The sequence below is a fragment of the Nannospalax galili genome, unplaced genomic scaffold (genome assembly GCF_000622305.1).
Source record: "Nannospalax galili isolate Female #2095 unplaced genomic scaffold, S.galili_v1.0 scaffold402, whole genome shotgun sequence".
NCBI lineage: Eukaryota > Metazoa > Chordata > Mammalia > Rodentia > Spalacidae > Nannospalax > Nannospalax galili.
Genome location: NW_008348875.1, coordinates 3,458,881 through 3,480,019, shown reverse-complemented (window position 1 = coordinate 3,480,019; position 21,139 = coordinate 3,458,881). Strand labels below are relative to the sequence as shown.

Sequence of the window (21,139 nt, the reverse complement as noted above, 5' to 3'; positions counted from 1 at the left end):
TGTGGGAATGACCAACTCAGTCCAATTTATCCATTACCCATTTAAGAGGGAGAAAGTGAGTTCTCAGGGTTACAGGACTAAACTCAGTGTCAGGTTTTCTGCATCTTCCTTTCCAGCCTAGAACCCGGCTCACTGCTCAGTGTTGCTTCTTGGTGTTTGAAGGAAACGAAAGTGGAAGAGGAGTAAATACGAGACTTCCCTAATTTCTAAGATAATGGTCACGTGCTGTGTCCCCTCTCATGGGGCATCATTGTGCATTTAGATCTCGGGCCATTAAGTTTTATGATGATTACTGCAGGCCCGAGATTGATCACAGGCACGGCTGAAGTTTGCAGCCACCCAGGTAATTAGGGAAGCTCACTAAATAAAACCTACAGCTTTAGTGCTTCATTACTAGGTGGGCTCCTGATTGTCAGGGACTAAAATGAATAGTTTATTTTTTTTTAATAGGTTGGGATGATGTCAGTGGAGAGAAAAGAATTCAAAGGAGTAACTTTGCCTGGAGACCCTACCTGATGGATCCATAGCAAAGACAAAGGAAATTGTTTTCATTTGACTTAGCATTTTCTGAGCCTACCTGGTGGATCCATAGCAAAGACAAAGGAAATTGTTTTCATTTGACTTAGCATTTTCTGAGCTCTTAAGCCAGTGAAGACAGTAGTGATTCTATCTATAGTGTGTCTGTGTCTCTCTGTGTGTGTATATGTGTGTGTGCATGCAAACAGGTGATGAGTCTGTGTATTTATTGTATGAAAATAGGTGACTGATGCTTTGTGTGTAGAGTATGTGGGTATGCAAATATGTGACTGATTCTATGCGTGTGGGGTGTGTATGCAAGTAGGTAATTGATACTATGTGTGTAGGATGTTATATGTGACTGTTTTTCACACATGTCTTCTATTGGAATCTGACAGCAGTCTGGCTCCAGACTCTTCACACTTCTCAGATATTGCCCATAAGGGTTTACAAAGGTGCTGTCATTCTGTGAAGGCCCAGAGCCTATCCCGGTCTTAGAGCCCCAAGTGGAATCACTGAGAGGGATGAGAGAGGAAAAGAAAGCAGGCAAGCAGGAAAGGTTTGGTTCTTGTATTAAGGGCGTGATATTAAAGGAAAGCTTGGGTCCAGTAGCACTTCCTGAGGGCACAGTAAATCCTGAGGAAGAGTACTTAGGAACTAGGAGGGGAGATCCATAAGCTGAGCAGTTCACATCTAGATGGAGCTTTGAGGAGGCAACTTGATGTTAGGCTCATTGTTGATGGTATGAAGGTACAGCTGGAGCATCAGAAGGGCTTCCCTTCTGGCCCTACGGGGGAACTTCTCAATGTTCCAGGCCACATCTGAGCAATGCACCACACTCCGTGTAATGAGCTTGGGATTGGTCATGAGGGAGAAAGGGTCGTCATAAGGGTGGGGGAGCTTGTCCTTGAGGTAGGTAAAGACAGGATGTTCATTCTTCCTGTCATCCTCACACTTTTGGGTAAGAGTGAAGGTGGGCTGGTTTCTACCTCCAGGGTGAACATACCTGAGGCTGTTCAGGATCATCGCATTCTGACAGTTCTCTTGGGGTCCAAATTGGTTGCAAGGGCTGTGGACAACCACCAGGCGCCTGGGAAAGTGACATTGAAGCTCACTGATCTGGTTGAAGTCCTGGGTGGTTGTTCTTCCGAGTGAGGCCACATTTTCAATCAGCACTGCTCTGCAGGATTTCTGTTGAAATTTACCTTCTCCCCATCCAGGCTGATAGCACTGAGATCACAGAAAGACTTGGCAATATAAGCTTTGGTAAAGTGTAGAAAATATGACAATTTTGAAAACTTGAAATTGGAGGTAGAGTTTAGTACATTTTAGAAATCAGGAACACATGCACAAGAGGTTAAGCAACTTCCTTATATCAGGGGCAGACCTGGAATTTGATCCATAGTTGTCTGACCTCCAATTCTGAATTCAGATTTGCAGTTTCTTCTGCCTACACTGTTTATATCAAGCCAGAGGAGAACAAAGGAAGAGCCCATTCATGGACCAGCATCTCTGTGTGACTCTGAAGTCCATCTTTACCACTTCCAGGATCAAGGTCCATCTTCCTGTTTCTACTTTTCTAGTTCAAACTCTGGAGTAAGTCTCTGTGCACTTGGAGGCTACCTCCGTCTGATCGGCTCTCCACGGGACACCCCAGCCTATGGAGGAATCTGAAGGCCTTTCCAGCCTGTACCATGTTACTCAGAGCCTTATCTATAGCTTACAGTCTAGCCTCTCAGGATTCCTGAATGGTAGGTAGCTCCTTATTCACATCCTCTGTCAACACCCTTTCTTGTGTCTGTCAACTAAACTCTTTATCATATGCCCTGTTTTGTGGGTCAAAAAATGAGGCTTAGATCAGGGGAGGTTTCTGACAGCCATGTGAACCTTCAACAGGGTGACTCAGTGCTTCGGGGAGAGTTTCCATCCTGATATCAAGGTTCAGACTCTCCCTGAGTGTTCTTGTAGTAGAATGGCATAATAGAAAATGTTATATAAAGCAGTTACATTTTTGCCTCCTGAGTCTTGAAGACTGAAGGCTTAAAGCAACTAATAAGCAAAGATATCATGGGATTTGGGGAGATTCTTCAGTTAGTAGAGTGCTTGCTCCACAAGCATGAGGACCAATCCCCAGAATCCATGCAAAAAGGCTGGGTGTGGTGGCCTGTGTTTGCAGTCTAGGGAGGCAGAGACAGGTAGACTTCTGACAATAGATAAGTAGCTTATCTAACTGAATTAGTGAGCTCCAAGTCCAGTGAGACACCCTCTCTCCCTCTCTCTCTCTCTCTCTCTCTCTCTCTTGACATTGGCCTCTGGTCTTCATATGTATGCCCACACACAAGTACTTGTACATGCACATAAACATGCACCTGAACTCATATATGAACACACACACACACACACACACACACACACACACACACACACACAAATTACCAGTATCATTTGTACTAGACAGCTCAACTTAGGGGGGAAATCTAAAGGCAGAAGGGGCTGAGCCTTGCAGTGGGGAGAGGAAGAAATTGATAGAAACCCCAGTTGGGTCCAGAGGGTCTGAGAGTAGAAAATAAGCCTGTGGTTCAATGTCCTGATCTTCTTAGTGGCCTTGGAAAAGAGAGGGCCTCATTGGTACCCAGAAAGTGGTCCTTACATAGCCTCACTTACCGAACCCACCATAGCCCAGCAGAGAACAGAACCCATAGAATCACCACCCAGAGAGCAATGATATCAGAGGCAGGGGAGCCCAGCCAAGCAGAGCTTCCCTGACCCCAGCAGGATGATGGAGCAAGGATGTGTCCAGGAGGAAGACAGGATATGAGAAAGCAGGACCCAGAGAAGACTGGCATTCAGGAGCCAGGAAAGGCTGAGGCTGCACTATGTATTATGGCCTGAGGAATGAGAAAACATCTTGATGGCAGCATGGGCAGGTAATGCGTATTGTCCACTAGTAACATTACCCTGTCCCTGAGACAACATGGAGGGGAAGGGGGAATTTTAGGGGTGGGGGTGCTGGACCATGAGCTGAGTGAGATTGCTTATCAAAGGATTTAAGATGATTTTTAAAAGATACTTTATCTTTGTTGTTCTGAAAATAAAAGATTCTGAGTGGAAAAGCTGTGTTGTTTTGCTCTACCCACAGGGTTTATCCCCGAGAACTCTCCTACCTCCAGGGAGGGAAACAGAGTGTCTTCTGGACTCTGGATCCACACCCAGTATCTTTCTTTGCTTTTGCTTCCCTTTGGTATCACAGTAGATTTCGGCCTCTCACAACCTGACATCCTCCCCTTGTGAGTTTCTGTGACTTAATCTTTGCACGATTAGCCTTGTTATTATAACTCCAGCTTATCTGGAGTGATCTCAGCATGTGGCTGCTTGCTGAAAGGTATGGTCTATTAGGAGATGCTAGTTATAACAGTCGGAGGACAGAGCAATAATGCACACAGCCTGCCAGCTTAGCATTTGACTGATAGGTGTGTAGACAAGAAAATACTGTGGCTGGATTCACATATTCCAGAGGAGTCCAATAGTATCTGAAAATACTGTGTTTCAGCGTCTAACTCAGCTGAGTTAATTGATACTAGTTAATCGTTCAAGCTTTGTAGAGGATGTAATACATCCTGTATATGACAGGTCCTGCATCACATGACAGGGAGACATGGGTTACAACATTTACATCGTCTGCCTGCTTACGTTTGGATAGGAATTTAGGCCAATAGGATAGGAAGATTTATTTTTAAAAATTCCTGAGAACTGGAGAGATGACTTAGGAGGTAAAGGCACTTGCTACCAATCCTGAAGACCTCAGTTTGATCCCCAGAACCCACATAGCAAAAGGAGAGAAGAGACTCCTACAAGGTGTCCTCTGGACCACACACACACACACACACACACACACACACACACACATAAAATAAATGAATAAATGCAAATATATTTTAATAACTAAGTATTTTTTTTCAGGCTGTGTGAACAGTATCTGGGGAAAAGCAGGTGGTTTCAGCCTTTAAAGGAGCCCAGTGTTCCCTAAGGGGAGGTAAGTGCTGGTAGACGAGTTTTACCCAGTCCAGTTTGATCATTGCAGCTCTTTTTAAAGATATTTTATTCATTATGCACTTACATATGCATATGCATGTGAACATGTGCACACATATGCACACACATATATGCACATGCATTCACACAAACCTGTGCACACCCATGAGCCTATTCATACACACAAAGTTAATAGGGAGTTTAAGTGTTCTCAGATGAAAGAACATGAAGAATTTGTCATCAGTGACCTACTTTAAAAGCTCAGCTAAATGCTGATCTAAATGGAAATGGAAATGAAATACTAAGAGAATGACTCTTGGAACATGAAGAACACAAAAATAAGGTCAGTGAAAATATGGGTAAAATCCAGTCAATTCCCCTTCTCTGAAATGTGTTTTTTTTTGTCTTTTTTTTTGTTTTTTAATCATTATTTTTAAAATTTTTTTTTTCATACAGAAGACTTCATTCCAAAGCAATTGACATTGAGACGTTTTCACATGCATTTCTAATCTCTATATACATGACTGTCACTGGTCACAGTCGCCCACCTTCTGAGCTCCTCGGCATCTGAGCATGAATACAAACTCGTCAGATAGACAGCCTTCCTCTCCCACTAGAGGCTCCATACTCTGCCATCCCTGTCACTGTCCAAAACAGAGACCCAAAACAAGAAGCAACCCAATTGAAAGATGGGCTAAGGAGCTGAACAGAACGTTTTCAAAAGAAGAAGTAAAGATGGCTATGAAACATCTTAAAAGATGTTCAACATCACTAATAATCAGGGAAATGCAAATTAAAACCACTTTAAGATTTCACCTTACCCGAGTCAGACTGGCTAAGATCAAGAGAACAAATGATGCCAAATGTTGGAGGGGATGTGGGGAAAGGGGAACACTCATCCACTGCTGGTGGGGTTGCAAACTGGTTCAGCCCCTATGGAAGGCAGTGTGGAGAACTCTTAGAAAACTACAAATGAACCTACCATTTGACCCAGTTATACCACTCCTTGGCATATACCCAAAGAACTCGTCCTGTTGCAGAGACACTTGTACATCCATGTTTGTTGCTGCTCTTTTCACAATAGCTAAGAGATGGAAGCAACCTAGGTGTCCCTCAATTGATGAGTGGATAAAGAAAATGTGGTTCATATATACGATGGAGTTTTACTCAGCAGTAAAGAAAGATGAAATCATGAAATTTGCAGGTAAATGGATGGAACTAGAATCTGTTATACTAAGTGAAGTAACAAAATCTCAGAAAAAAAATCGACATATGTTCTCCCTCGTATGTGGATCCTAGGATCAGACTCTGATAAATAAGTATGCAAACAGACATAACTGCAGGAACCAGGACAAGGGTAAGGAAACAGTGAGGTAAAGGAAAAGAAATAACCTGAAGGAGAATAGTAGGCAACAGACCTTAAGAAGGGAGATATGGATAAAAATTGGGTTAGATTAGGGGAGGGGGGAGGGAAGGGTATATGAGGAACCTAGGGGATAAGGAGAAAGAAGCAGTTCAACAGAGGTAGGATCATGGGAGCAAGGGTATTAGTAAGGAAGAAAGGGGGGGAAGTGCAGGCACCTTAAGTGGGAAAACCATGATAGAGGGGGGAGACGATACAAGAGAGAAACAATGCCTAGCTAGTCACGAAAACCAGAGGGAACCATATTATTCCTACAATCTACTGACAAATTATACATAATAGATCAAGAAAAATATCTCTAGATAAGGTTTATTTGAGACCAACTGGTCATTACCCAAGATTTATCTGCAAGACACACAGTAATTAAAAATGCCAGAATGGTGGAACTAACCTTCTTGGATGTTTAACAGACATACCTTGAGATCTATACTAATTGGGTCAGAGGGATTCAAAGGACACTTTTTGCTCCTTGCCCTCCTGGGTCGATTAGTTTCCAGGGACTATGAGCATCCCACAAAATGTCCTGTAATGGTGGTGGGTCATCTGGCCTCTTGATCAAGGAAGCCGAGGAGGCCCCACCAGATGGACTTGAGCCAGTGTCCAGTCTATAAAGAGGAGGGTCAACACGGAGGAATCATTTCCTCCATGCTTCCAAGAGAAGCCAACAATAGTCGAGCAGGACCTTTGACTTATCCTCACATGGATGGAGCTGGTAAAAGAAAGGAGCCAGGGGCTCCTCCCAACCCCATGGGACCCCTGAGGAACAAATCCTCTAACGACCTCAAGAGTAAAAACAAATCAGTTTATCTGGTCCAATTGTATGTCCTTAAACACCCAAAAGGGAAGTATAACCAAAGATTAAAGGGGCCAACATAATATCATAAGAGCATACATATACATAACTAAAAGTTACTCAACAAACAACAAAGCCAGACAGGCGATACCTTCAGTCGAGTTGTTGGCTAGGATAGATAAAGGCTCTTCCAGACAGTAACCCAACATACTACTGGAATAATGAACAGCAGACCCCAATTCTATCCAAAGGAATACTGACAATGGATTGCCGTAGATGAGGAACAGCTGACCCTCCTGGAACAGGGACCTCTGGCTGACTAGATTTACCAGAAGGGCAGACAGGGGGAATGGATGAGGGTTCTGAAATGTATTTTTAATTTATTAAAAATGTATTGCTTGAAAATTTCATATGTGAAATTTTCTTCCTATTCCCACCACCTTTCCCTCTCCACTTCCTGTGCTTTTTTTAAACGCACCGAGTCCACTTGGTGCTGCCAGTGTGCGCATGAGTTGTAGGGCCATCCACTGGAACAAAGACCAATCAAAAGCCTCATCCTAAGAAGACTGACTCTTGCTCTGGCGTAGCTATGGTTGCCATAGTTTCTCAGCTAAGGGTGGGACTATGTGAGCCCCTCCCCTGAAACTTAATTAAAAACAAAATAGACCTGAAACAAACAAGCAAACAAAAATCACATGAAACAAGATTCTGAAGCAAGTGTCATATATAGGTAAACACAGCAAGCCCCTCCTCTCATTACAGGTGCACAGATAATGAAAATTGTATTTACCACGTCACTCAAACTGGGAAGTCAGCATACAGAATTTTGAAATTGGAAGAGAAGTTTATTCTAAAAGGAATTGTCAGAAACCACTCTGAAATTCGTCCCATGTCTTTTCCTTTCCGGTCTCTTTACTTGCATAATGTCTCCTAAGTTCTATTCTGTTCACTTCTTGAGTTTGCCAAGTTTCTGAGAGAGTTCTGTTTCTCAGAGCATGGCACTCTGTTGAAAAAGGTCCACAAAAGTTTTAGGCTCTTTAAAAATACTTTATTATAATTAAAATAACATCTTTGATGAATGAGGTGGTTTTATCTTATGAAAGAGTTTTCAAGAGTTCTAAGAAATGATTTTAAGGAATTCATGTATTTTTTTAAAATAGACAAAGTGGATATATTTTACTCATTTTTCACTGACTGTTTTGTTTTGATTACTAATGTTCCAAGGATCCGCTTTTATGGTTTGTGGGCTGGCTTCCTTTTCCTCCTTCCTATCCAATAGTGATGATAAAAAAACCTTAATGTATATTAAAAAAGAGAGAGAACACAAAGTTGCGTAGTTACAAAGGTGGGGGCCAATCTGAGAGGAGTTAAAGTAGGAGCTGGAGGTCAATATGAAATCCTCAAAGAATAAAAATATTTAAAAATATATTTCAGATGACAACAGACACTCTGTTGGGAGGAATTGGACTAGAGAACATTTGTTTCACATTTTGGAAAAGAATCTAGCTATATTTTTTTCCAATATTCTGAAAATTCAAAAATAATGAACCTAATTATTTGGGAGAGGAAATTTGAAGATAGCATGGTGTTCAAGCTGTCTTATGGTTATTATGGATTGTTTTTAGCTAGGTTTATACTGAGAATTAAGAGGAAAAAAGCAAAGCAGAAAGTTTAAATAACACATAGTTTGGTGAGGAAAGGACAGAAACACATTTGAAGTTGCAGACACAGAAATGTGGATAAGAGGCAGTAATTGTTAAAGAAGAAGGCAGGTGCCTTCTCCTGATAAGGGAGAGCCCAGTCACTGAAAGCTTCAAGGTGTAAAAATGCAAATGTATTTGAAAGACTTTCCTTTAGTGTATCTGAACAGAGAAATTCTCCAGGGCACCCTGCTGGAAAAGGGCCTTCCAGGGAAGTACTTTCCCTGGTTCAGACTTTCAAGCATCAACTGCAGCCTTGTGTGGTCCAAGGAAACCCTGCCTGACCTGGCAGCAGAACTTGGCATCATCTATGTAGTGTGGGTTTTGTAAGATAATAGAATACAAGAAATGAGGTTATAGGGGGTAGTGGGGAGGGGTTGAACAGATGTAAAGTCTATGAAACCAGGCAAGGTACAGCAGGATCAGGGTCCCTGAGCAGGTTGTGAATGAAACTGGGAAGGTGAAACATGTTTCAGTGGAGACCCCAGAATGATTGAGATGCCAGGAATGAGAAATCTGCCTAGCAAAGCTGACGCCACTGAGTACTTCCAGCCCAAGAGTGAGCTCACTGTGCTTCAGATGGAAGGACCATAGGGTCACGGATACCCAAGCCTGTCAGTGCTCTCACTATACCACCATGTTCTAGATGGAACTACTGGATTTAATGTTTACCCCCCTAGGTTTCAGTGTCAATTCAGTCCAGTATTTCCTTGCAATCCTCCCGTGACTCCTTTTGGAATAGAAACAAACATTTATTCTGTGCAACTGTATAATGGAAGTATGTAACTTTTCAATTTTACAGGGATTCATAGCTATGAGATTGCTTTGAGTATTAGAAGAGACTTTAACTTTTGAATAATTTGGGATATGTTAGACTATAGGGATTCTTGAAGTCAGACTTACATTTTGCAATGTAAGAGGGCCATAATCCTGCTGGGGACAGGAGTAGAAGATTACATCTTAGCTCAGAAAGTCTCTGTTTTGATATTTTTCTCATTATCTTGTGATACTATTTTGAAGGTGGTGGAGCCTTTAAGAGATGGGGCCTGGCTGGCAAAAACAGGCTTTTGGGTGAGGGCACTTGAAGCTTGTACTGGCCTTTGATTAGGGGCTGCAGTCTCAGCTTCCTGTTCTGTACCATGTAAACAAGCCACTGCCAGATGCTCCTTCTGCCTGAAACTGAGTTCCTCCCATTTCATACTCTCACGGACTGAGACTTCTGAAGCTGAGCCCCAAACCCCTGAAACCTTCCTCCTGAAGTCGCTTCTGTCAGGTACTTTGTCACAATGGAAAAATAAGAAGCACAAGAAATACAAAGAGGCTGTAGTGGTGGTGTGGGCAGGTCTGTAGGCTGCACAAGCTACCCACACATGTGTGCTGGGGCCTGCTCAAAGTACAGCTTGAGCATAGAAAATGGCATGGGGTGGGGTCTGGGATGAGGAATTGCCAACTTATCCCTGCCACAACTGAGCACACAACTTCAGAGAATCGGAAACTAGCAAATCTGCATTTTCTGTACAGACCATTATGAAGGCATACTTGTCAGCGTAGAAGGATAATATACACCTTTTATAATAGTTTTCTCATTTAGTTTATAATACTTAAAATCTACACAGTAGCATAATGCCTCCATTTGTTCTCATGTCTCCAAAAATGTTAGGGCTGTGATAGTCAGAGACTGGCTACATTGGGAAGGGTATGGCATGAAGCCTTGAGAAATTGCTCTAGTGTTAGACCGTAGATGACCAAATGTCCCCAAAGTGTCTGACCTGATCTCTGATAAAGTGACCAGAGTCAAACAGGAGTGAAGCCAATTCCAGCTCTCTTTGAGACTGATTTTCCCCCCTTTCCTTGGACACTTAATTCTCTGCATTTTTTTAGAGTTACAGTTTGATTGGGAAGAAATTGGTCTATTGGAAAAAATATTCAGAGCTGGAGCAATGGAAAAATAGTCAGAACTCCCAGTTATTAGCCTCAATTAGTATTTGCTCCTGGGTTGTTTTAAGCATAAAATTACACATATTCATCTCTCTTCCCAGTAAGAGAGAGTTAAACCCAAGCCTCATGCATGCATGCTAGGCAAGTGCTACTCCACTGGTTATATGCCTAGCTCACAATGGATATTACTAAAGTTAAGTTAAGGGCCCCTCTCAGGGCCGTTAAGAGCACTGGCTACAGAGGACACAGTTTTGGTTCCCAGCACCCACATGATACCTAACAACCATCTGTAATTCCAGTTCTGCAGGATCTGATACCTTCTTTTGGCCTCCACAGGCATTACATGACACAAATGTGCTTACATACATGTAGGTAAACATAAAATAGATAAATTAGTTAATTAATAAAAAGGCTTCTCTCTCCTCTTTCTTCTTTGATTAAACAAAGCACATTTCAACATAGTTCTAAGCTTTATTTCTTTGGATGCTTTGCAAGCATCTGGTATAATTAATACAACTCTGTCTAGCAGCATCATGTGAACACTTTAAGAAGCAGCTTTGAAACTCCAGTACTTTGAGGCTATCAAACTAAACCCCTTAATCCTCTGCGCTATGGTCAGCACCAACATCCAAGTGCCGAACTGTCTTGAGATGCAGTTATTATTGCTCCAGTGTTGCCTTTGACAGATCAACATTGGCTTCATCTCAGTTACTTGGTTTCAATTTATTGCCAGAATTACCTGTACTGAGCTCAGTGCCAGAGTAGTATTTGGGATGATGCACTATATACAGACTTCATTTTCTTGAAATGCCACATGTTCTAATGTCTCTATTTTTCCAGGCAGACAATAGTTCAATGCTTATTTTATGTGTCAACCTGGTTAGGTTCTGGTACCCAGTTATTCAATTTAACACTAATAAAGGTACTGTTGTGAATGTATCTTGTACATGTGCTTACTTTATTAAAAAAAAAAAGAGATTATCTTTGACGAACTGGATGGACCTCATAGTTAGGAGAACTTAAGAGCAGTACTGAATTTTCACTGGGGAAGAAGAAACTATACCTCTGGGAAGCAGCATCAGTTGCTGATTGAGAGTTTTGGTCTGCTGGCCTGCTATGGATTTTAGGCTTGCTAATTCCTATGATGATCATGTAAGCATATATTTAAATATTTGCAGCATACGTTACTCATATATGTTACATATAACTATATTTTATTTCTGTGACAAAATCTTGACTGACATAGAATGTGGTAGCAAGAGCGGTTCTAGAGAAAGACTAAAGGAATTGGTTCTCTAGTTTGATTTGAGAGATCATGTGATGTATCAATGGAGAGAAATAAAATGCTGTCATTGGATATTCCTAATGCTGTGGTTCAAATGAGATATGTCCCTCACAGATGCATGTATTTAAATACTTGGTCCCCAGTTGGTGGTACCGTTTGTTGAGGCTATGAAACTTTTAGGACATGGCACTTTGCTAAAGGAAATATATCAGTGGGGGCAAGCTTTGAGAGTTTATAGCCTCTCCTCACTTCTGGTTCACTCTCCTGGCTTCCTGTGTGTGGATGAAATGTGATCAGCTGGTCACCTGCTGTCCTGTCTTCTTTGCCATTATAGATACCTCCCGGAAGCCCCGAGAAGAGTAGGTGAAAATAAATGTTTCCGTCTAGAAGTTGCTTTGGATCATGGTATTTTTATAACAGCAACAGAAAAGTAACTTTTACACCAGTCAAATGCATATAAGAGTCAAGGTTCTGTGACATCACATATTTGATGCTTTATAACATTCTAATCAATCGAAGACATGGAATGAGGTAGACTGGTTTTTCCTAACTATGCTGGAGAAAGAAAGGATGAACTCAGGACTTAAATTCACAGCTCAAGCTCTGTTTGAATGACCTAAAATCAGCTGTTACAAAAAATATCATTAAAATGTTTTATATAGAACAGAAATTTATTTCTCACTGTTTTAGCAGCTTATAAACCAAGGTATCAGCAGGTTTTATGTCTGGTAAGGGCTCTTGCTGATTCACAGATGGTCAACTCTGTTCTCAGGCACTGAGAGAGCCAAGAGACCTTCTGGATCTTCTTTAAATAAGGGCACTAATCCCGTTCATGACAGCTCTTTGTGACTTACCTCTAGAAGGCAACCCTTCCTAATACTACCACACTGGATTAGCATTTCAATATATTATTAGTAAGGTCATAGGCATTAATTCTTTAGTAAAAACTCTTATCTCCTATTATGATCATAGGACCAAGGTTCCCAAATGAGACTTTGAGTATCATCCAGGAATGACTACAATAATACTGAAAAAAAAAACCCTCCAAATTTCTTCTGTTAATGTGAGAAAATTAACATCAAGCAGGAATGGAACCTAAAAGTTTTAACAGGGGCATGCAGAAAAATCTCAACAAGCCTGAAGACACTGAGTCCCTACATTCTGTTGAGACTTCTTTGCCAGCAGAAGCAGACCTACTCTCCCTATCTGAGGAGGTAACTCTACTTTGTTTGAAGATTCAGCAGAGACCTCCTCCAGTGCAGTTGCCTGGCAAGACCCCATTGATTCTCCATCAAACAAATAACCCACTCACTTACCTTTACTTCTAAAATTATAACTAACTCAAATTCTGGAGGGTCAAACAAACAGTGTGAATTACGAGAAATACTCTACACACCAAAGGACTGTCTGTTTTCCAGTTATATAGACAGCATTTGGGGGAATGGAAATTAGGGCATGGAGTAATAGGAAGAACATAACGTTGGCTAAGTCCAAATTTATTGAGGTAACAAGTAAAACTAAAATTTTTAGTTTTACTAGAAACTAAACTAAACTAATTTTAGTTTAGTCTCTAAACTAAAATTACAGATTTTTGTTGTTGTTGACTGTGTAGACCCAACACAGTTGAAATTCCAGACTGGCCTTGGCAAATTTACAAAAGAGTATATCTAAAGATTTAGAGAGATTGGAATGATAGAGCAGATTTATGATTTGTCAGACCTGCTCCTCTACCCTCAGAGGACTTTGAGGTCCTATCTTTCACCATGACTTTGAAAAATAAATTTGTGATGGCAGCCTTAGTTTCCTAACGGAGCTCTGTGGTCACTCTTTTCTGTTGGTCAAGAACTCCTGTGAGAAACACAGGTACCAAAGCTGTAATCAGAATACTAAGTGATCAGTATTACTCATCATACACTCTTGTGAGTCAGACAAAATTTCAGCTACCAAAGCCATAATCAATAATGCTAAGAGATGCTCTAAGGGATCTAGCAGCCCAAAGTCCCCTTGCTAACCAGAATCAATCATCCCAGTTAGTATAGTGACTCCATTTCTTTTCTATTGATTCAGAGGCTTGAGGAGCAGGAAGTGGCCACATGGCAGTCTTGACTTCCAGTTCAATGGAGTAATTGCTATGCCTTGGTAGAAATCAAGATTTTTAGATCTACATAGAATAAGTCACAGGGACAGGAAGCAAAGCTTGACTAGTGAATCATGAGGAGTAATATAACTTGTGCTGTGTTAGTTTACCTCTTCTATCCCAGATCCATGAACCAGAAGAAATAAAACTACATGTTAACTATTGACTTTGAGCACATGCATCCTGCACAGTGTTATTGCTCTGGCCCTGCAAGGTATTACTACCTAGCTGGCATTGTGACTGAGTCTTCAAATTCCATTCTACTGTTTCACCAAGCCAACTGTTTCACCAAGCCAACTGCTTCAGGGTGATGGAGGACAGGGTAAAACTTACGCATTTTATGACCACAGAACTATCACCACACTTATTTACCTGATACAAGTCCCATCACCAAAATCAAGGCTGTGTACAACATTACCATGGGAGATAAAGTATTCTATAACTCCCTGGGCAGTAGTTCTAATAGAAGCATTACATACATGGAAGGCAACTCCGTATCCAAATCAATGTTTATTCTACTAAAACTTAAGTACCTTCCATGATGGCTGTTTGGTCTAATCAGCCTGGCAGTGAGTGGCTATCTGATAATCAACATACATGGAAGGCAACTCCGTATCCAAATCAATGTTTATTCTACTAAAACCTAAGTACCTTCCATGATGGCTGTTGTTTGGTCTAATCAGCCTGGCAGTGAGTGGCTATCTGATAATCGTGGAATGATGCTATAAAGATGACTCAGTTTCAACTGCTAACAGATTGGGTACTCAGCCGAAGCCAGGCTGGCCTTGGCAAGTAGAGTCATTTTGCTGAGTCTGTGCATAGCCATCCTCCCTGCTGCCATGACTGCTTTATTCAGGAACTGTGTCAGCGACAAGAGTGGCTCCAGAATGAAGCTGACTGGTGTCCACAGAACACATCAACCTATCCATTTGATTAATACCCTACTCTTCTGTGGTAATTCTAGTGTACATTCACATGGGACACAAACACCTCTACATGTTTTGCCCATTGTGACCAGGAAGTTCCTCTGATAACTCATGGTCCCACCTCTCCACGTCGTTCCCACACTGTGCGGGAGTCAAGCCCATTAAGGGGCGGGGCTATGGAGATGTAAGCCAGGAAAACCACAAGGCTGCTCTCTCTCGCCATTTTGTGTGGCTCTGGGGAAGCCACCAAACTTATGTTTGAGTGTGGACTTTTGAGCACAGCTATGAATGGGATCGTCACTATTTTTTTAATAGAGCGTGGGGAAAGGCGGAAGAGACCCAGAGTGGTGGGTGGGTCTTCCAGCAGGAAAAGGAAAATTTAGTGAAACACCCATTTAGGCAGGTTAATCTGCCTACTTCCCACAGACAGCCCCGTTACCAATTTTCCAATGCTGCTGCTTATAATCTAGCAAGATCAGGGGTTACAAACTGTGAATAAGTACAGACTTAGACCTCTGACTGTTTCTCTTTCTGAGCAGAACGAACAACCACTGAGAGAATTTCTCTTTATCACCATTCTTCAGGAATATAGGCAAAATGACTACACCACTGCGTGTTCTCTTTAACATGGGTCATCACAGAAGAACCATATGTAACTCAAGAGACTGATTTTATTCTATTTTTGTCAACTGGCCATAGGGAACCACGATGATGCTAGAGACATGACTTTGGGAAGAGACAGTTGGCAGGAGTAGAAACCATGGGAAATGGGGCAACCTCCTCATATACCATGTGTGACTACGGGTAATTGAAAGTTGAAATCAAGCTCAGGTTACAAGGAAACTGATTTATCTGTGGTTAAATATTAGCTCTCTACTAGTACCTAGGAGCAAGTTAAATGTTGTTTATCAAAAGAAAAATAGTTATTTATAAAAGGATGGAGGGGATTTTTTCAATCCCAAGGATCTGTACTGTCCAGTTAGTATAATGCTATTAATGTAATGGAACGGTATCATGTCTTATGGAAGGAAAACAATCAGGACCTTTGTAGATTGAATTACTGTTTAGAGATGGAGAATTGATATATAGCTGAGATAAAGGAGAGCAAACTGTATTATATTCTGGTCCTGTTGAAGATTTAACTGCTTCTGGTGGTCTGTACTAATGCATATTTGAAAAAACAAAAACAGAGTAAAACATAAACAGCATTTATCATCTCAGTAGATGATTATCAGGGATATCTTCACTTACTCACATAATGAAACCACATCGGAATAGCATCTGCAGTTGGAGTCACCATCTGGTTAAGTTTACAGTATTCTACCCTCATTTTTCAAATCCATCTGTCTTCTTCACAGGATAAATTGGAGAGATGATGGGGGTGTGAGGGAAATCATCACCCTTGCATCTTCCAAGTCCTTGCTGTTCTGGCTAATGTCTATAATCCCTCCAGGAATACACTGACACATTTGGTTCACTATTTTCCTGGGTAGAAGCAGTTTCCAGAAGCTTCCACTTGGGCTTTCTCTCATACTTCCTTACTGCACAGGTCATGGAATTAGTATGTGTTCTGCTAATTGCTAAGCATATTCATTGTACTTATGCCTTCCAGAATTGAGAAAATAACCACAGGAGGAATTCAGGAATCCACAGCACCTGCTGTGTTATGAATCTGAGCTAAAACTCCATTGATCATCTGACCTCCACAAACCCCTACAGGGCAGCCCACAGGAATGATTTGTGTTTTCTGAAATTAGTGTCCATCTGGAGAAAGAGCAAAGCGATACTTAAAAAGTCTATTTCTCTTTTGTCAGGACATAGTCAACTAGTAAAATATCACAGGTTCCTTTGGAGAAAGCTGGGAAAGGATTAATGGTATAAATCTTTGACAGGGCAGCAGAAGCCTCTTGGGGGATCTTCCCCTTCCTTCATTCAAGGATCTGTAAACAAGTGAATCTGAGGACTAAGAAACCGTGATCTGCCTTAGCTCGCTACTGCTGCCATAACAAAATATCACAGATTGGTGGCTTAAACAAGGACATTAGAAGTCTAAGATCAATATGTGGACAGGCTTGACTTCTCCTGAGTTATCTATCCTTATTTGATAGATGGATAGTGTGTTGGTCAGGTTTCCTTTACTGTGTTAAAATATGTTAAAAAATAAAGAATGAAATACCTATTTTGGCTCTCATTTCAGTGATTTCAATCTCTGGTCATTTGATTCTTTGTTTCCAGGGCCTGTAGTGAGGCAGAATGCTGTGGCAGTGGAAATGTGTGTTGGAGAATACTTCTTATCTCCTGGAAGACAGAAAGCAAAAGGAGGAGAGAGAGAGAGAGAGAGAGAGAGAGAGAGAGAGAGAGAGAGAGAGAGAGAAAGAAATATTTTAAGGATATGTTAAATTATGTGTATATTAATGAATAAATCCACTGATGATCTCAGAGCTACCCATAATCCAAATACTTTCCTAAGTATTTGTGCTCCACCTCTGAGCACAAATGCATTGGGACCAAAGCTTTAAGATACTGGCTTTGGGTAACATTTTGGTTCCAATTCAAAACAGCTACATTCTCACTTTTCTCTCATGGCCCTTTCTACAAGCTCCTCTATCCTTGGAGTCGCCTCCTCTTCTTGTAAGTACAATAGTCATATTGATTTAGGGCCTCAATTTTAAGAGCACATTAAACTTTATCACTCTAAAGTCTCTATCTTCAAGTATAACCCACTGGGGATTTGGACTTCAACTTAGGAGTTTATGGGGCACAATTTACTCCTTAATGCTTTGTTTTGATAATTCAAGTTGGAATTCTGTTTGCTTTGCTTCGAACTCTTTCACTTATGCAGATCAAGAAGGAATCAGTATGATCCCACCTATTCCTTCAAAAAAGTGGATTGTTCTCTTTTCCCGAATCTACTGGTCTGCACTGGTGCTTGTAGTTACTCACTCAGACACTAATTTAGGTGTTGTGGTGAAGGTATCTTCCAGATGTTATTACCATTTAAATTCAGGGTGTGGTGGTACACACCTTTATCCCCAGAACTCAGGAGGCAGAGGCAGGCAGACCTTTGTAAGTTCAAGTTCAAAATCATCCTGCTCTACGTAGGGAGTTCCAGGCAAGCCGGGGCTACAAGGTGAGACCCTATCTCAACAACAACAACAACAACAATGACAACAACAACAACAACAACAATAAACAAACAAAAAATAAAAAACAAACCTCCAAACCATTTATATTTAGTTGAGTTTAAATGAAGAATATTAGTCCTAATAACCTGGGGATGCCTATCCAATCAGTTGAGAGGTATCACGAGTAAAACTGAGTTCTCCTTGAAGAAATGCTGCTGCAATTGGGTAGCAACATTAAGTTTTGTATGAGAGCTTCCAGCTGCTGGCCTGCTGTCTTAAACCTTTCAGATCCACCAGATCCACCATAAGATAAGCCAGTTCATTGAAAAAGTATTATATATACTGTATATTATAATCTCATGTATAGTATGTCTATTATACATACATGTTGATGTATTTGCTGGAAGGACTCATAGACCCAGGGAAAGGCTAATCTTAGCTAGTTCAAATTTGATTATAAAAAGTTTTCATTTTTAATATACTACTCAAATTCTTATGCTCTATCTTCATTTTTATTATACTGGTCAAATTCTTATCATTTATTTTCAGCTACTCCAAGAGACTTCCTTTAACTTAGTCGGTGCAATTGGTTTATTGTTCGCCTTTACCTATGGGAACCTCTTTAGAAATGTTTTGGTTTAACCGTAGGTACTTCAAGTTGGACTATAAAATTTTTTATTTGTCCAAATGTTATTGATTCAGATTATACTGGTCAAATTATTATTACAGTTTATTCTCAGCTACTCTAAGAAATTCCAACTTTAAATTAATTGGTGCAATTGGCTTATTGTTCATTTTCATGAAATCAAGCATTAGTTTGTCATTAGAAACTCGTGAGAGGACAGACTCTGCTTTCTCCCATCGAAAGTCCTCACAACTGATAGCAAATTTATTGACGTCTAATGGTATTATGATAACTAAAGAGAAAATGTTAGAAGGATGTAAGAATGGAAATATTTTTAGCAAAGAAGGATTTATGTATGAAAATTAAGATGACTGGGTGTTTCCAGAATGGAAAGGAGATCTAAGTCTTTTTGTATATTATGAAGTTTTGAGTAAGGTGTTTAGATATGTAAAAGATGAGACTTAGAGAAACTATATACTCTTTAAAATGTCAAAAGTCAAAATTCAAGCAAATCTCTATTTAAAATCAATGGAATTATCTAATCTTGCTAACTATTACTAGGATTGGCATAAAAAACAAAATATATGCCTGATCAAGATCTACTTAAGAGATGTTAGTTTTGGCCAAATATTAGACAATTCTCAAAAGTGACAGTCTATGATAACTGACATGCTTTAGATGTTCAGTAACCATTCCTAAAGTTCGCTTTTCTGCTGTAGTCCCGAAAAACTGTCATATTAATGTGACTGATTTTAAAGACTGTCTTTCAAAATATTTGTCTCTGTGCTGCTTTCAATAACTAGGCATTCATGTCTAATTTTTTTTTTTTGGTCTTTTTGAGACAGTGTTTCCCTGTAGCCCCAGCTGGCCTAGAACTCACTATGTAGACCAGGCTGGCCTTGAACTCACAGAGATATGCCTGCCTCTGCCTCCTGAGTGCTAGGATTAAAGGCACGTGCCACACACCTGGCTCGTGTCTAATTTTTAAGTGGAAAATTTTCACTCAAGACATGCTCTATAGCCCCACCTCTGTCAATACTGGGTGAAAAAAGCAATGCACTCTATTCATTTTTTATTGGTACTTATATATTTCATTATTGAATGATATCATATTAGCTTTTACTAAAGATAGAAATCTGTTTTGAGATTTATAAGCCTTATCAAAATCTTTATTCACATCTAGCCCCAGATTAAATTTGGCTAAATGTTTATTTAGCTATTTTGGATTATAGTATCACTAATCATTTTATTAAGTCTCATAAATTAGAACAGTCTGCTCCCCAAAAGATAACATTAATTTTTTTTCAATAGCTTTTGGGGTTTTTTCCAACTGACTTCAACCTATCCTCAGACTTTCCAGCTTGGCTTTTATTCACATTTTTTTCTCTCAAAGAAGATGCTGATTTAAATTTGCACCACCACATTGCGGCACCTCTATAACTCCTCTTCTATTACAGCAATCACAGCTAGAAGCCGAATTTAAAACAAAAACAATCTTCTCATATGTGATTAGATTCACCTATTTGTTTTTAAAACTCCCCTTTCACTCACAGCAATGACTATACAATTAACTCCCTTGTTAAGAATTTTAGAATGGTTATTTGTACACAATATGCCCAAACAAAAAGCATTTTCACCCCAAATCAACAAAGAATTTAATTACTCTTCTTCAACAGGGTTGAACCAAATCCATCTAGTTCACTGGACAAGACCTTGATATTATTTAACCTTCCATATATCCAAATAATTTCAACTTTTGTTTAGAGATCACAGGAAAATGGAAAATAACTTTGGCTGGCTTTTCCGGACAAGCTTCTTTTCACTTTCTTCCATATGGAGCTTCATTACTTCCTATACAAATATTTTCTTTTAGAAATATATATCCCTCTCCTAATGCAGTAATAATTTTTTTTCAGATGAGGACAATAAATCAGGCAAGAGTGATTATGTGGTACTGGAATATGGTGCGCTCTTGTAACTCCAGAGCAAATACCACCAGAACACAGAACTTTTTATCTGTCATTTCTGTCTTACAATTTACTAACCGACTCTTACTATACAGATCAATCCATCTCATTACTGTTTCATGCTACCCTGGCTCATTCCTCAGTCTTTTTGTTATCAATATTTAACTATTTAAAGCCTCCTTCATCAATGAACTCATCCTGTCTTTATTTAAAAGTATTTATCCCCCTACGGAATTACCTGGCCTCCACAGAAGAAAATAGTCATGTTAACTATTTTTTCAATTATCAGAGGTACGAGCTCAACTAATTACATAATTCTGTCCTGACTGCCAACCACTGGGCTCCTTCATCTCAAGAGAAGTCAAATCTCCAGGTGTTCATCTTAATGAATTTTGGCAAATAGAAATAACTTACACAAATTCCTTTGGTTGTTTTAAATTGGCTCATATATAAGCCAAAACATTTTAAGACTTTATTTTCGATAGTGCTTGAACACAGAAATCTGCTCCAGCTGTTTAAGGCACTTATTAAGTGCTTTTTCTGTAAGGGGAGTCCCAAAACAAATCAAAATAAACAGTTGTCTTGCTTATGTATCTAAAACTTTTATCTCTTTTGCCAGTTTTGGGAAGTTCATGTCTCTCATGACATTTCCTGTATTACACTGAGTACAAA

The 21,139-nt window shown here is 40.1% G+C and overlaps 1 pseudogene; it reads right to left on the bottom strand.

Annotated features, from left to right (window-relative positions):
* Positions 1-1,209: 1,209 nt before the first annotated feature.
* The window catches only part of LOC103744393, a 67,068-nt pseudogene continuing 47,138 nt past the window's right edge, over positions 1,210-21,139 (bottom strand).